Below are 17,874 nucleotides of genomic sequence, written 5' to 3'. Positions count from 1 at the left end.
ACTGATTTGGTAAACTCCGCAAATATCGATGCAGTAGAGATAGACAGATATAAGGGCTCTGATTATCGTACTAGACAATGCGGTACCGCCACTAATGCCACCCGCCACCATTCGCCAAAGTGGTCAGCAATGAAAAATGATACCGAGTGGAATCAAAGGCGATACTCTATCAGAATACCTTATAAATTCTATTAATTTATGTTTCTGCAACTATGACCTTCGAGTTTCTTCAAATCAGATGTGATGGTCCTGGATAATTTATATAAATCTCGGTAACGTATTATTTCCAAAGATTTAATAATCAATGCTGTATATCGCTGATTTATTCAACTTATTCGGCGAAGAATAATTATCTCATCCAAAGAGAAAATAGTGTAAAGTTTCAGCTATTTTTCATTATTTAGAAATGTTCAATTTCGTCAAGTAAAAACGTTTCCAATTATAGAAATAAAAAAATGAAAACTGCAACTACTGTTATAAAAACTGCGCATACACCCCGTTTTGGAAAGCTAATTTTCTGACTCCAGTTGTTTAAAGTCTACAACTTAGCTAAATCCTGAGCTCGGAAACCGGCCCTCAAGCTTGTGCAAAGGCTAAAAATAAACTAACTTATCTAGTCGTGATATTTTCAAAGTTTTTCGATTTGTATATCATCAAGCTATCAAAATGAAAAAGTTTTCTCAGGAAAACATTTTTTTTCTCTGATCATTACTTTTTGAGATATGAGCGCCTGAAGTTTGAATTTTTGGGACAGAACATTTGAAATTTGGTGAGAGATAAATCCTGGAGATTCAGAGGATAGTTTTTAAAATATCAATTTTTTTTTTGGTAGCAGAGAGCAGATGGCAAGCTGAACGCACGTCAATTTGGGCTCTGAGTTAATATCTCTTTTCCACTGTTATTTCATCGATTTTTAAGTTAATTTTTGTCATACTTGTGTATTAGTGTGATATCTATCAAGTAAGAGTTTTCAATTCTCAGTAAGTGGTGATTTAGGTGGTGATTTTCGAATTAATTGTGATTTGAAATGTCTTCAAACAAAGCTGTTCTACGATCCCAAACCGGCAAGGCGAAAGATAAGGGTGGTGATGACGTCTCTATCTCCCAAACAGCTGAGTCTCTGTCGTCTGCAGCCGAGCCAATCTCACCGGCATGCGAATCCGAATCTTTGACTGCTACTAATCAGATAGCACCTGTTACTGTTGCTGCCGTTGTGTCGTTATTGATGGAAGATAAACTATTCTTAGACAAACTTGCAACAAGTATTAGTGATAGTGTGTCTAGTATTATTGGAGCAACACTCGAGGCCTCATTACGTCCGTTAAAAGATGAAATTAAACAACTGAAAGAAGAACTCGCGGAATTAAAGTCCTACTGCTCTAATGAACTTGATGATATTCAACAGTATCAAAGGCGAAATAATGTCATCATTACCGGAATTCCGGAGGTTGCTGGTGAAGACACAGACGATAAGGTGTTACATCTATTCAACACACAACTTAACTTAATATGTCAAAAGCATGTATTGACAGATCGCATAGAGTTGGTCGGAGGATTTTGGGTAAATCTGAAAAGACTCGGCCTATTATTGTGAAATTTGTAAGCTATCGTGACCGTCGGACTGTGTTGAATGAAAAACGTATGCTGAAGGGTTCGGGAATTGTAATGCGCGAACACTTGACAACAAGACGAGTAGCTGTTTTCAACGAGGTTTCACGTGTTCATGGACAGAAAAATGTTTGGACTAGAGATGGGAAAATATTTTATAGAAACGCGGAGGATCGTGTGATGAATGTTGTATTGAGAGAACAAGCTTCTCGTGGAAATCAAGTGCCTTATCACTTGACGAACACAAATCAACCTGCAACGTGAGCATTGAACAAAACTTACTTGAACCACAATATTTATAATAATTCTATTAATTTTCTAATACAAATTGCAAGAATTTATCATTTATTTTTATAATCAGTTGGAACTTTAGAAAGCTGTAACGTGATCAATGGATGTATAATACATGATATGGAGGTATCAATATGTGTTTCTAAAAGAAAAAACATTTTCCTTTTCTGAAAGTTGGGAAGTTCATTCCTTAACTTTCAGATGTATTATTTTGGGTAATTTTGATAGTCAGTGGTATCTGAATCATCAAAGCCTGCTCCTTTCTCTCTTCCTCTCCCTCACTTTTTTTGCAAAGGCTACCTTACTTATTTTGCATGTCGTATTTTATTTGATTATTATATTATTTTTCTTCACTTCTTCTTAATATTCCATTAATACTCCAGATAGTTATTGAGAAGAATTTAATTTGATTCATCATATTTTACTCTTGAAAGTGTTTACTTGTTATTTATCGTACTCAATCGTTCAAGTCTTGAAGAAATAAATTGTAATTTGCAACTTTAAAGATATACTATTGCATGACTGAGTTCAGATATCATTTATTGTGAAGCATGTGTCTTATGTAACTAATGCAGTTGAATTATGAAACATTATGATATTAATTCAGTTCTATTTTAATTTATTTCTTGTTTTATTTCTGTTTATATAAGTTCGTTGGTTTCTAGTGAGTGGAAAATGAAATGGTACTTATTAAATGTATTAAAGATGATACCATTTGTAAGTTTGTAAGCTTAGAATTTGAATTATTATGTGACTGTCCGATAACATTTATCTTGAATTTAGAATTTTTCCTTATCTCTCTATCTGTTCATAACTGAAACACCATTATTCTATATCGATGATAATTTTCTTGTTACTGAGTCCTCATGACATTTGTGCGATTGTCTTCAAATAGAATCAGAAATCTTTTTAATTTTATTTTGTATAATATCATTTTGCAAGTTTATTGTACATAATTATTGAGTGTGATTGTAACGATGGATGTGTGTGAAATTCAAAGAAGACTCAACGATTATCCCAATTCATTAAGGCTGTGTCATATCAATGCTGAGTCCCTTCCAGGTCACTTTGATGATTTCAAGGAAATGTTTTTATCATTCAGTTTTGATGTAATTGGTATTAGCGAGTCTTGGTTGAAGCCTTCTTTGCCTGATTCAATCTTCGAATTGTCTGATTACAAATTATTCCGTAATGATAGGCTAGGGAAGGGTGGAGGGGGTGTCGCTGTATACATACGATCTTTGCTTTCACCGAAGCTGTTGCATTCTTCTCCGCAACCCTATTCCAAGTCACCAGAATTTCTCTTCATTGAGATCTCGTCGGATGATTGTAAGATTCTCATTGGTGTAGTTTATCGTCCTCCTAAGGCGGGAAGGCTGTCTCTTTTCGAGAATGCCTTACTGAATTATATGCACTTATATCAGCATATAATATTGCTTGGTGATTTCAATTGTGATTTATTGAAAGATGGCTTCGAAAAGAATCAACTTATGACTTTGATTAACTCTTTGGATCTTAAGGTTATAAATTCATCAACTCCAACTTATCTTCTTCCCAATTCTAAAACACTTTTGGATCTGGTACTTGTTAGTGAACCTAATTTTGTTTCTCATTATGGTCAGTCTCCTGCACCTTGCTTTTCTCATCACGACTTGATTTTTGTTATTTATGACCTATCGGTACAATCAACTGCTGGGGAACATTTCACATACAGGAATTTCAGGAACTTTGATATTGAAAGGGTATTGAATGAGGCAATTGATATGCCTTGGCATCAAATTGGTCTTTTAAATGATATAAATGATAAAGTATCACTATTTAATCAAATGATTGTGGATGTTTTCGATAAGCATGCACCAATCCATGTTGCTCATACTAAACATAAACCAGTGCCATGGATTACTAGGGAGATTCTACAAGCAAGGCGTGAAAGGGATAGGGCAAAAAGGAAGTTCAAAAGGTCTAATAGTGAGGCTGATTTCAACAGTTTCAAAGCATTGCGAAATAGAGTTAAATCTTTATGCCGTAATGCAAAATTACGATTCTACCACAATACATTCAATTGTAATAAGTCTACTTCTTTTCTATGGGATAATGTCCGTCGTCTGGGTGCTCATCGGAATAAGAAGCAAAATATTAGCATTGATCTCCCACTAGATGAATTAAATGATTATTTTGTTGACCCCATCAACCCAACTACCCCTATTAATAATGAGGAGATATCACAAAACCAATTAATCAACCAGTTTCTTCATGTCCTTCCAGATGAACCATTCTTTTTCTCATATGTTTACCCGGCAGAAGTATCTCATATTATCCTCAACGCAAATAAAAACGCTAAAGGGGTGGATGGTATTCCAATTCTTTTCTACAAAAAGCTACTTCCCATTCTGCTTCCCACAATCACCCACATCTTTAACTTTTCTCTGCAGTCAAGTGTTTTTCCTGACTTATGGAAGTGTTCATTGATTAAACCTATCCCTAAAACTAAAAATGCATCAGCTCCCAATGATTTCCGCCCAATCAATATTCTCTGTTCGATATCCAAAGCACATGAGAAGATAGTTCATAGGCAGGTGGTTGAATATCTGTCTCGTTTCAATTTCTTCGCCAAGTTTCAATCTGGATTCAGACCTCATCATAGTACAAGCACTGCTCTGATTAAGATAACTGATGATATTCGGGCTGCACTGGACAAGAGGTTGACTGCTGGTACTCTTTTGGTACAGTTTGATTTCAGCAAAGCTTTCGATAATGTAAATCATCTCATACTGTTGGGAAAGTTAAAAAATCAATGCAATTTTTCTCTCTCCACATTGGCATGGTTCAGATCTTACCTGGTGGGTCGATCTCAGGCTGTGGTGGGGACAGCTGGTGACGTCTCCTCTTGGCGTATTATCAATCAAGGAGTCCCACAAGGCTCGGTGTTAGGTCCTCTTCTATTTTCAATTTATATTAATAATGCTCCAATGATTCTCAACAATACCTCTTATCATCTATTTGCTGACGACCTGATAATTTATTCACATTTTCAAAAATCGCAGTTCACACATGTCATTGATCAAGTGAACAACGATATAGCATTGCTTGTTGAGTGGACTTCTGCTCATAGGTTGACGCTTAACCCTTCAAAAACCCGAAGTATTGTCATTGGACATCCTGGGCTGTTGAACCAATTGGACGTCACTAGTGCACCTCCAGTGACCTTAAATGATACTAATATTCCTTACAGTTCCAGTGTCAGAGTACTTGGCTTATTAATTGATTGTTCATTGAGCTGGCGAGAACAAGTTACTCATGTTTGTAATAAGGTTTTTGGAGGAATGCATCAACTTAAAAGGATAAGAAGATTTCTGCCCAGAGCTGTTCGCACTACCTTGTCATGTCCTTGATAATGCCATTCTTTGATTATTGCTGCATCCCTTATAACGACATAACAAATGAGTTGAATGGTCGGCTCCAACGCTCATTGAACTATGCAGTCAGGTTCATATTTGATGCAAGGCGTTTCTCGCGAATCACTCCATTCTTCATGGAGTTGGGTTGGCTCAAATTGGATAAGCGTAGACAGTATTTTCTTCTTTGTCAAGTATATAAAATTCTGATCATGAGGGAGGGCCCTACTTATCTAGCAGATGATTTCATCCGTCTTGTTGATGTCAATCCAGATCGCAGCACGAGATCTCATTTGTATACCTTGCAGATTCCAATTCATCGCACTGCAAGATACAATTCTTCGTTTGTGGTCACTGCTGCAAGACTTTGGAATGCTATTCCTGAACATGTCATTTTTTCTGCTTCACTAAGCGTTTTCAAGAGGAGACTTTTCAAATTACTTTTGGAGGGCAACGAGTAGTTTTTTTTTTCTTTCTACAGTATTTTATTTCAATTTTTTTTTTTTGAGTTGGGTTTTCTTCTAGCGCGCGCGCGCGTATGTGTGTGTGTGTGTGTGTGTGTATATATCTGTTAAGAAAATTTAATTTGAGTTATTTCATTTACTTTGTATTGATAGAATTTCATGTGTATTCCTCATTTCTATTCTGTAAACAAATAGGTTCTACTCTTTGTTTCTAAAAGTTATGTACTCTCATCTACATTTTCTGTTCTGAATATGTTAATTGTTCATTTTTTCCATTGTAATGTAGTGCTAGTATGCAATGGGTCTTGCAAGACCTGGCAATACATTGTCATTTGTGATAAAGAATCAATAATCAATCAATAATCAATTTTTAAAAAGTTATTCAATTTACCAAAAATAACTCAACTAAAAGTTATTTTTGGTTATTTTTAGTAAATTGAATAACTATCTTAAAAATCAATATTTTCAGAAAATGTTTGTTTCACTGGATTAACAATACCATGAAGAATCTATCCTCTGAATCTCATGAATTTACCTCTTATCGAATTTGAGATGCTCTGTCCAAAAAATGTAATCTCTGGGCGCTCTAATCTCAAATATTAATGATCAGAAAAAAAAATTTTCCTGAAAAAACTTCTTCATTTTAATAGCTAAATGATATACAAATCGAAAAACTTTAGAAAGTTTATTTTTATCCTTTGCACAGCCTTAATGTTTTCAGAACACGGAACAGATTTGGCCAATGACTTAGATCTATACTTGTATACTTGTGCCATGGAGAGGATATATATATGATAGTATACATGCTATCTTATGGTATCTTTCCTCTATGCGTGTACTCCATTCCAATCCCTAATTCGTACTCCTTACCCACAAACATGATTCGGTTATTTTAATGCTCACGCATGAGCAGACTAAATGTCAAGCAGTGTGCATCATCACTATAACGTCGGAAGAATACGTCGTTAATATTTTGATGGGTCTCGTATTGTGCGCATGCGCTCTATTACTAAGGGGCGAGAAATATGGATGACCTTTGTCTCTTGTAGACGTATATTATGTAACACTTTCTCCCCATGTCCTTCTCGGCAATACGTTCTTCTTTCTCCTGATCTTCCAGTCCTCCCACAAATCTTTCTCAACATCTTCTTGTTCTTTCTTCTTCTGTTCTTCCTATCCTATTACAAGAGTATTTCTCTTCTTCTTCTTCTTCTTCTTCTTCTTCTTCTTCTTCTTCTTCTTCTTCTTCTTCTTCTTCTTCTTCTTCTTCTTCTTCTTCTTCTTCTCTTCTTTCTTCTTCTTCTTCTTCTTCTTCTTCTTCTTCTCTTCTTCTTCTTCTTCTTCTTCTCTTCTTCTTCTTCTTCTTCTTCTTCTTCTTCTTCTTCTTCTTCTCTCTTCTTCTCTTCTTCTTCTTCTTCTTCTTCTTTTTCTTCTTCTTCTTCTTCTACTTCACTTATTTCTCTAATTCTCTAAAACTGTATTATTTCTCTTTCAAACTTTCCTGTAAGCTATCATCTATAAGTGCATAGGCCAGTATAATTTTGCAATCTGCGAAAATGAAGCACTTAATCAATCAATCAATCTCTTCCTCGATCTTCCTTTTCATCCTGGATCACTTTGATTCTCTTCCTTCAGCAACTTCTCCTCTTTCTCCTCCTAATCCTTCAAAAATATTTCCTTCAATATTTTCAGATTGTGATCTGGTGTAGAAATTGAAATGGACAATTTGAAACTGAATAAGGAAATTGAAGGAATTTTTGGCAATAGTCTGTTTTTTCTTCTCCGATTGTTGCATTGTTTTCGCTAACCTGATAAATAAATAAAAGTGATGATGTGAAATATTGATTCTTGGAACAAATTTCTACCCACTTCACTTTCTACTTCTGAGATGAGTGGGTGTGTGCATGTAAGTGTGAAGCAATAACAATATTACCAAAGGAATTTCCCCGTTTATTGATGAAATAGACTCACAGACGCTTAATACTACTGGCTCATGGCGTTTTGAGGTTATGTCAAAAGGTGGCATCACTGAATTCCATACTTTAGTGAGTTCTACGCTCTATAAGCAGTATTTGATCAACATTGATGTTTTATCATTGTCTATCATACTACAAAGCAGGTAGAGCTATCCTTTTCTAGCACCACAAGGCTGCCAGATCTTCCCTCAACAATGCAGGAATATAATAATAATAATAATATAATAATAATATATAATAATAATAATAATAATAATAATAATAATAATAATAATAATAATAATAATAATAATAATTCGTTTATTTCACTGCATTTTTGCAATAATTGGTGATACAAATACATACATTAAACATAATGGTTGAACATTACATTTTATTCTTTTTTTATTCTTTTATATAATTTATCAATAAACGGAATATTGAAAAAAAATTAGAATTGGAGCCGTTTTGAGTGTAAGCCTGTGGTACAATTCTGTAAGTTGTGTAATTCTGAATGGATAAATGAATGAATATTTCATCTCAATATAAAAATTCATCATAAAATCATTGAAATAGCTATCTATTTATGTATTAAGTGCGTAATGCGCGACTTTATCGCTCGCGCAAAACAGTTATCACCCGACGCGAAGCGGAGCGTGATAATTTTGCAAGAGCGATAAAGAAGCATTACGCGCGAATTACATACAAAATTTTTTCTATAACTGCACAAACCTGTTAAATCACTTACTTATATCTGGCAGAGTTTATAATAATTCGTCTACACTGATATCCGTCATGGCTGTAGAATCGGTACAATTACCAACTTTTTAGGTTAAGATCTGACCGAGAGTGGTTTGTCTTTTGGCGAGCTGCTTACCATCAGCTGATTAGCGAGCGTAAAGAAACTCTTCTGCGCATGCACGAATGATTTGCGAGCGTAAAGAAAATCTACTGCGCATGCGCAGATGGTTAGCAAGCGAAAAAGTAGATTCTCCTCAGAAATAAGCTGTTTTACGAGGAGAATGTGAATTCTTTCTTTACGCGCAGTTGTAGAAAACTATATTTTCTTCATGGATGAAATATACTTGATTAATTTCAACAAGAATAAACAGTTGATATCACATCTGATATTACGGTATCAGCTATCCTCTATATTGAAGATAGTTGGTGACAAGGCAGAGAATCTACAACGCTGATTTCCTACTTTTTTCCACTACTATTATAATTATCTTTGATCTCACTGTAGTTGAAGCTTTGGTTTCCAGTTCTATTTCTACCTCTAGAATAAATCTGTAGCCGAGCCTAATGGAGTAGAACGTTTTGAAACTCAGGGCCGATCTCCAAGCTCGGGATTTAGCTAAGCTTTGGACTTTAAACAGCTGGAATCAGAAAATTGACTTCCCAAAACGGGGCGTAATCGCAGTTAATAGTTGCAACATAATAAATCGTTTTCTCTCATTTCATAACAATATTATCTATTTCATCTATAGTTATTAAATTTTTTTTTCATATTATTATATACAGCTCAATAATTATTCTCAATATTTGCTCAATAATTTATTTATAAATTTATATTTTGTAAATTCATCAATAAATTTTCTGTATTGTAAGCTATTGTATATATAAGTGTATAAGCCAGTATATACTCGTATTGTGATCTACATAAATATAGTACTCAATCAATCAAATTCTATCATTGGAAAAGTTTTTCCTTGACGACATGAAACATTCCTAAATAATTCAAAATAGCTGAAACCTTACACTATTTCCTCTTCATTTTATTTTGTGTTCAATTTTCTAGTTTTTCGAAATTTGATTTAAACGTGACTATGACTGCACCTTGTTTCGGAAAGCCAATTTTCTGACTCCAGCCGTTTAAAGTCTAGAACTTAGCTGAATCCCGAGCTCGATAACCGGCCTAATGGTCGGTGAAATCCAATAAATTTTAATCTTTCATTCATAACCCTATGAGCCTCCCATTTCACGTGGATTCCGAACCATGGATGGCATTGTGTCAAAATCTAGTCATATCTAACAAGAATCTATAATTGGAGAGATTCAAGTGACCATCGTCCCACTAATCTACTCAGCTAATTCACGTGGATTCCGAACCATGGATAGCATTGTGTCAAAATCTTGTCATATCCAACAAGAATCTATGATTGGAGAGATTTATAAGTGACCAGCGTTCCACTAATCTACTCAGCTAACCTGAAAACCACGTCGTGATGACAATTAGCATGCTATTAGCACGCGGTACTCGCATCCTCTTCAAAATCACAATAATTCACTGAAAGCTAACAAGATAACAAACCGGTCATTTGATAAAAATCATCATCTTGCGAAACAAGTCGAACAGCATTGATGCTCACCTTTCTTTAAAATCTCACTTACTCCTAATTAATTCCTAAATTCTGGAATCTGTTATCTAATAATCATGCAAGATACGCCAACTATTATAGCCAAATAATATATTATTATCAAGGAATTTATCCCAATAAACTGGTCACAATCTCAGAACAACTATGATATGTGGTGAGGTTCACGTTATAATGGCAGTGTTTGATTAGCAATGATATTGCTATCCTTGTCTATCATTCAACAAAGCAGATAGCGCTATCTTTTCCACGCTTTGCTCTGTTGCCAGATCGTCTATTCACAATGTAGAATTAATAATTGATTAACAAAATATATCCTCTTTATTATGAAAATTCATCATGAAATTATTGAAAAATAAATTTCTAGCTTAATAGAATATGATTGATTATTCTAAACAAGATGAACAGTTATATCACACCAATAAACCTGTATCAGCAACCGTCTATAGAAGGCATTGACAGGACAAAGGATCGGCAACGTTGTTCTCCTATCTTTCTCCACTGCCATTAAAACGTGGACCTCACTATAGGTTTCTTGAGTTTGGAATTTTTGATATTTTTTTTCACTCCAAAAAATCCGGTCATCGAAAATTGAAAATAATATTGATTTCAGTGGTTTAAACCTATTCAGTGGAATAAGCTTGACACGACTTTGAGTTTGTATTATATAGATAACTATGAAAACCTGTTCTGAAAATGGTCATCCAATCTGTTGCAATCCTAGGGTCATCTTCTTATCCACTCTTTCTCTACTAGTTTTTCAATCATCATCATCATCATCATCATCATCTTCTTCTTCTTCTTCTCTTCTTCTTCTTCTTCTTCTTCTTCTTCTTCTTCTTCTTCTTCTTCTTCTCTTCTTCTTCTTCTTCCTCTTCTCCTCCCCCCCACTCCTCCTCCTCCTCCTCCCCCTCCTCCTCCTCCTCATCCTCGTCCTCCTCCTCCTCCTCTCCTCATCCTCGTCCTCCTCCTCCTCCTCCTCCTCCTCCTCCTCTTCCTCCTTCTTCCCTCCTCATTCTCTCCTTCTCGGAACTCCTCCTCCTCATTCTCCTACTCCTCCACCACCCTCTCTCCTCCCCTACTCCTCCTCCTCTCGTCATCCTCTTCCTTCTCGAAAACCTCCTCCTCCTCCTCGTACACCTCTTCATACTCCTCCCTCTTTCTCTTCTTTCTCCTTCTTCTCCTCCTCCAGCTTCTTCTTATCCTCTACCCCTCTCTCTTTCTTCTCCTCATCATCCTCCTTCTCCTCCTCAACCACCTCCTTCTCATTCTCTTCCTCATCTTCTTCTCTACCTCCTCTCCTAACTAACCCTCCAACTCTCTTTCGGATCCTGCTATTTTTTCTCTTTTCCCCTTGCATTCTCACAGTTTTGAACTACATATTTCACTGCAATAGAAATATTGGCTTTATCTCCAATTCTCTCTCTTCTACTCCAAGGAGAAGTCCTTCTTTCTCCTAATCATTTCTCTCTTTAACTCTTGTGTCTTCTTCTTCTTCTCCTTCTTATTCTCCTTCTTCTTCTTCTTCTTCTTCTTCTTCTTCTTCTTCTCTCTCTTCTTCTTCTTCTCTCTTTTTTATACTTCTCCTTTTTATCCTTCTCTTCCTCTCCTGCTCCTCCTCCTCCTCCTCCTCCTCCTCCTCCTCCTCCTCCTCCTCCTCCTCCTCCTCCTCCTCTTTCTCATCCATTATCTTCTCTATCTCTTTTCTTGGCTATTAATCAATTCAATTCTCTTTTCTACACCACTTTTCCCTCTTTCTCCAAATCATTTTCCCTCTTTTGTTCTTGCGTCTTGTTCTTCGTTTTTCCCTATAGCTGATATTCCCACTTCCCAGCGTTTTGCCATCACTTCAGACTTCATTGATTCCAGTCGAACGTAAATAATACTACGTCAAAACATTCAGAAATTTACAATTCGAAGGATTCTACGGGTCTTTTTGTATCTTTACCGTAGAAATTACATTAAAACGCTATTTGTAATAGTTTATTGTGCGTTTTTTATGGCTATATCTGTGGTGGTCATAGAGGAAAACCCCCAATTCGTTTTTTCAGTTGATGAAGCCTGGGTATTTGGTAGATCTGCTAACAGAAATGATAAGTTTAGGATGTGGAGAAATAATATTAGAACAGAAATGATAAGTTTACATTGTGAAGAAATGTGCTCATGGATATAAATTGGAAGAATTTTACACATATTTCTCAACAATATTGGAGTAAATTGTATTGGTTTGTCTCATGCTGAGCGGTCCTTGAATAAATGGAGTTCCATCCAGTTCAGTAATACATTGATAGATGAATTGTGATTTTAAGTTATTCACTTCTAGTTCTTCTTCTCCTTCTTCTTCCTCTTCTTCTCTTCTTCTTCTTCTGTCTTCTTTTTAAGTAATTCTCAATTATTCATAGACAATAGATACATAAAACAACAGTCATTTGCCCCAAAACGGCTTTAACCTTATTTGGAATACACGTCTAGAGGCTATGTAAAATAATAACTTGATTCACACACTATTTTAGGTCCAAAAATTGATGTACTACAGTAATTTTGAATTTATCAGATTAATTAATTTCGAAATAAAAATCCAACCAAAATCTTCCTTCACAATCAAAAAAATATTAAAAATTTTACTTAAATCCACGAATTATACTCATGTAAAATTCAGACATGTTAAAATAATTATTATTATTAGACCATAGAGTAGAGATATTTTTTATATAATTTGTCTTTGATTAGACATTCTATAAGTTGGAGCATCAAGAGAAAAAAATCAACAAACGAAAATTACCTATGAAGAGTGCAATAATTGACAAGATTTTTATGTGCCTGAACAAAAAATCACGAGCTGATTCCAATTCTCTAGTCGATTCAGATCTATTTCAGCTCCAGAATTATGCTACAGAATCTCTGTCCACTATGGTGAGGTCCACGTTATAATGAAAGTGAAGAAAGATAGGAGAACAACGTTGCCTATTCACTGCCTCCCATGAAGTATAGCTTATACCCGTATATGTGATGTAATATTAACTGTTCAATCTTATTGAGAAAAGTAATAATTATGTTCAATTCGTCAAGAAAATTTATTTTTCAATCATTGATTGATTCATTCATTCTCATATTATTAAGATAAACATTTTGTTGATTGATTTTATTTCTGCAGCTAGATTTCATTTCATAGCTGCAGAAATGAGATTTCTGAGGAGTGTATTTGGCTGCACTAGAGTTGATTAGCCAAATCAATGGCTTTCAAAGGAAAATATCCAATCAGAACAAAAATAGAATTGAATGGAAAAGTAATAGAACAAGTTTAAAATTTCAACTATCTTGGTAATGAGGTAACATAACAGATATTGATATGTATAAAAAAATTTCGAAGTTCCAGAAAATATGTGGCACCTCAAAAATAAAACACGACAAGAAACGAGACTGAAGTTTCATTATACTATTGCAGTTCCGACAATCCTATATGGAAGTGAGAATTGGATTCACACACGGAGAATTGACAGTCGAATTCAAGCTGCAGAAATGAGATTTCTAAGGAGTGTATTTGGCTGCACTAGAGTTGATAGAATCAGAATACTGATATAAGAAAGGTTGCTCCTCTGCATGAAAGAATTATACAAAATAGACGCAACTGGTGCAGTCATTTGGATAGAATTCCCCTTGAAGTGCAAAACTATAGACCTACTGGAAAGAGAGATGTGGGGAGGCCAAGAAAGAGATGGGTACCGGAACAGGTTAATCAATAAACCTTATTCCTGTAGTGAAGATGATGATGAGTTGATTTCATTTCTACATGTTAAATAACGATCCGGCAACGTTGCAGAGCAAGGAAAGAATATCCCCATCTGCGTTGTCGAATGATAAACAAGGATAGCAACACCAATGTTAATCGAAAACAGCCATAAAAACGTAGACCTCTCTATAGCATCAATCTGAAAACTGTGCAGTAAGCTATGCACAATACTTCACCAAGATTGAGAACAATATGATTTCATTCATTTATCTCACAATCGTGATTCTAAATAGTATAACGTTGCATCTTATTGAAATACTTTTTCCTATATACAGCACAAATTAGTTCCAGTGTCTGGAATACTACCGCGATATAGTAATAGTGTTATATAAAACACTCAAATTAAGTAACAAGAATAGATATAGTAACAGTACCTCTAGTAACAATATCACTGAAGAAAGAGTTATGTAAGAGTAATGACCTTGGCCGCAACCTCTTTTTCATCTTCTATTTTCTTCTTCTTCTTCTTTTCCTCCTGTCTTCTTCCTCCCCTGTCGTCGTCTTCCTCTTATCTTCCTTCTTCTTCTTCTTCTTCTTCTTCTTCTTCTTCTTCTTCTTCTTCTTCTTCTTCTTCTTCTTCTTCTTTCTCTTCTTTTTTTCTTTCTTCTCTTCTTCTTCTTTTCTTCTTCTTCTTCTTCTTCTTCTTCTCCTCCTCTCCAACTCCTCCTCATCCACCTCCTCCTCCTACAACTACTCCTCCTCCTATACTCCACCTCCCCTCCTCTTCCACTCCTCCACCTCACCACCTTCTCCTCTTACTACTTCTCCTCCTCCACCTCATCATCATCCTCTCCCTTCACAACCACTTTCTTTCTATTCATCCTTTTCTTGATGAAGAAAGCGTTCTCTCTTCTTCTAAACTTTCACCAACGTCTGTCGAACTAGATTTTTAAGCGGTATACACATTTTTTTCTTACTCCAATTATCTATTCAAAAAGAACTCCATAAATTTATATCCTCGAGGTGTATTGTTATTATTTTTCCGTGACTATTAATTGGATAAGCTCACGCGACCCTTCTTTGAAGCCACGCATTTGAGACTATTATGTTGATACTAAGATAATATATGATATTCAATTCTCATGGCTTGAATGTGTTTGAATACATGATTTTTTCTCAAAGTGTTTGGAGGTTCAGTAAAACAACTATACAGTAATCCTATTATATTGAATGAGTAATTTCTATATTTTTATAGCTGGTTATTTTATATCTGGCTATTTTTATATCTCGTTATTTATGCTAAACAGATCTCGAAAACGGCTCTAACCATTTTTCACGAAATTTGGAACGTTGTAGGTTTATGATTTAAAGATTCGATTGCACTAGATCTCATCCTTGAGGAAACTCGCTGAACGACATTAAAAGGATAATTATTCTTCCTTGGCTGAAACAGCTGTGGATAGTAAAAAAGTAAGTATGTGAAAAATCAAAATATCACATCCCCGAGATTCATAAGAAGACATATAGCCAGCTGTGAAATATAAACACGATCATTTTAGAGAATTGTGTTATGTTTATCAATAGATAAAAATAACGAGCAAAGCTCGGTGCCCCGATATTTATATGAATATAAATAAAAATCTCAGTACCCTTTTGAGTAATTTATCACAACATGTTTCAACATTGATGCCATTTAGCAAGTTGAAATGCCATTGATGTCATTTATGCAATTTTTGAGTTATTTTAGCACAACATGTTTCAACATTGATGCCATTTAGCAAGTTGAAACGCCATTGATGTCATTTATGCAATTTTTTGAGTTATTTTAGCACAACATGTTTCAACATTGATGCCATTTTGCAAGTTGAAATGCCATTGATGCCATTCATGCAATTTTTGAGTTATTTTAGCACAACATGTTTCAACATTGATGCCATTTTGCAAGTTGAAATGCCATTGATGCCATTCATGCAATTTTTGAGTTATTTTAGCACAACATGTTTCACATTGAGCCATTTGCAAGTTGAAATGCCATTGATGCCATTCATGCAATTTTTTGAGTTATTTTAGCACAACATGTTTCAACATTGATGCCATTTTGCAAGTTGAAATGCCATTGATGCCATTCATGCAATTTTTGAGTGATTTTAGCACAACATGTTTCAAAAGTGATGCCATTTTGCAAGTTGAAATGCCATTGATGCCATTCATGCAATTTTTGAGTTATTAGCACAACATGTTTCAACATTGATGCCATTTTGCAAGTTGAAATGCCATGATGCCAGTCATGCAATTTTTTGAGTTATTTAGAGCAAACATGTTTCAACATTGATGCCATTTTGCAAGTTGAAATGCCATTGATGCCATTCATGCAATTTTTTGAGTATTTTAGCACAACATGTTTCAACATTGATGCCATTTAGCAAGTTGAAATGCCATTGATGCCATTCATGCAATTTTTGAGTTATTTTAGCACAACATGTTTCAACATTGATGCCATTTTGCAAGTTGAAACGCCATTGATGTCATTATGCAATTTTTGAGTTATTTTAGCACAACATGTTTCAACATTGATTGCCATTTTGCAAGTTGAAATGCCATTGATGCCATTCATGCAATTTTTGAGTTATTTTAGCACAACATGTGTTCAACATTGATGCCATTTTGCAAGTTGAAATGCCATTGATGCCATTCATGCAATTTTTTGAGTATTTTAGCAACATGTTTCAACATTGATGCCATTTTGCAAGTTGAAATGCCATTGGATGTCATTATGCAATTTTTTGAGTTATTTTAGCACAACATGTTTCAACATAGATGCATTTTGCAAGGTTGAAATGCCATTGATGCCATTCATGCAATTTTTTGAGTTATTTTAGCACAACATGTTTCAACATTGATGCCAGTTTGCAAGTTGAAATGCCATTGATGCATTCATGCAATTTTTTGAGTTATTTTAGCAAAAATGTTTCACATTGATGCCATTTAGCAAGTTGAAATGCCATTGATGTCATTTAGCAATTTTTTTGAGTTATTTTAGCACAACATGTTTCAACATTGATGCCATTTAGCAAGTGTGAAACGCCATTGATGTCATTTATGCAATTTTTTGAGTTATTTTAGCACAACATGTTTCAACATTGATGCCATTTTGCAAGTTGAAATGCCATTGATGCCATTCATGCAATTTTTTGAGTTATTTTAGCACAACATGTTTCAACATTGATGCCATTTTGCAAGTTGAAATGCCATTGATGCCATTCATGCAATTTTTTGAGTTATTTTAGCACAACATGTTTCAACATTGATGCCATTTAGCAAGTTGAAATGCCATTGATGTCATTTATGCAATTTTTGAGTTATTTTAGCAACAACATGTTTCAACATAGATGCCATTTTGCAAGTGAATGCCATTGATGTCATTTATGCAATTTTTTGAGTTATTTTAGCACAACATGTTTCAACATTGATGCCATTTAGCAAGTTGAAACGCCATTGATGTCATTTATGCAATTTTTTGAGTTATTTTAGCACAACATGTTTCAACATTGATGCCATTTTGCAAGTTGAAATGCCATTGATGCCATTCATGCAATTTTTTGAGTTATTTTAGCACAACATGTTTCAACATTGATGCCATTTGCAAGTTGAAATGCCATTGATGCCATTCATGCAATTTTTTGAGTTATTTTAGCACAACATGTTTCAACATTGATGCCATTTTGCAAGTTGAAATGCCATTGATGTCATTTATGCAATTTTTTGAGTTATTTTAGCACAACATGTTTCAACATAGATGCCATTTTGCAAGTTAATGCCATTGATGCCATTCATGCAATTTTTTGAGTTATTTTAGCACAACATGTTTCAACATTGATGCCATTTTGCAAGTTGAAATGCCATTGATGCCATTCATGCAATTTTTGAGTTTTTTAGCACAACGTGTTCCAAATTGATGCCATTTTGCAAGTTGAAATGCCATTGATGTCATTTATGCAATTTTTTGAGTTATTTTAGCACAACATGTTTCAACATTGATGCCATTTTGCAAGT

Source organism: Nilaparvata lugens, chromosome 11 (genome assembly GCF_014356525.2).
Source record: "Nilaparvata lugens isolate BPH chromosome 11, ASM1435652v1, whole genome shotgun sequence".
Classification (NCBI taxonomy): domain Eukaryota; kingdom Metazoa; phylum Arthropoda; class Insecta; order Hemiptera; family Delphacidae; genus Nilaparvata; species Nilaparvata lugens.
Note: the sequence above shows the minus strand (reverse complement) of the source record.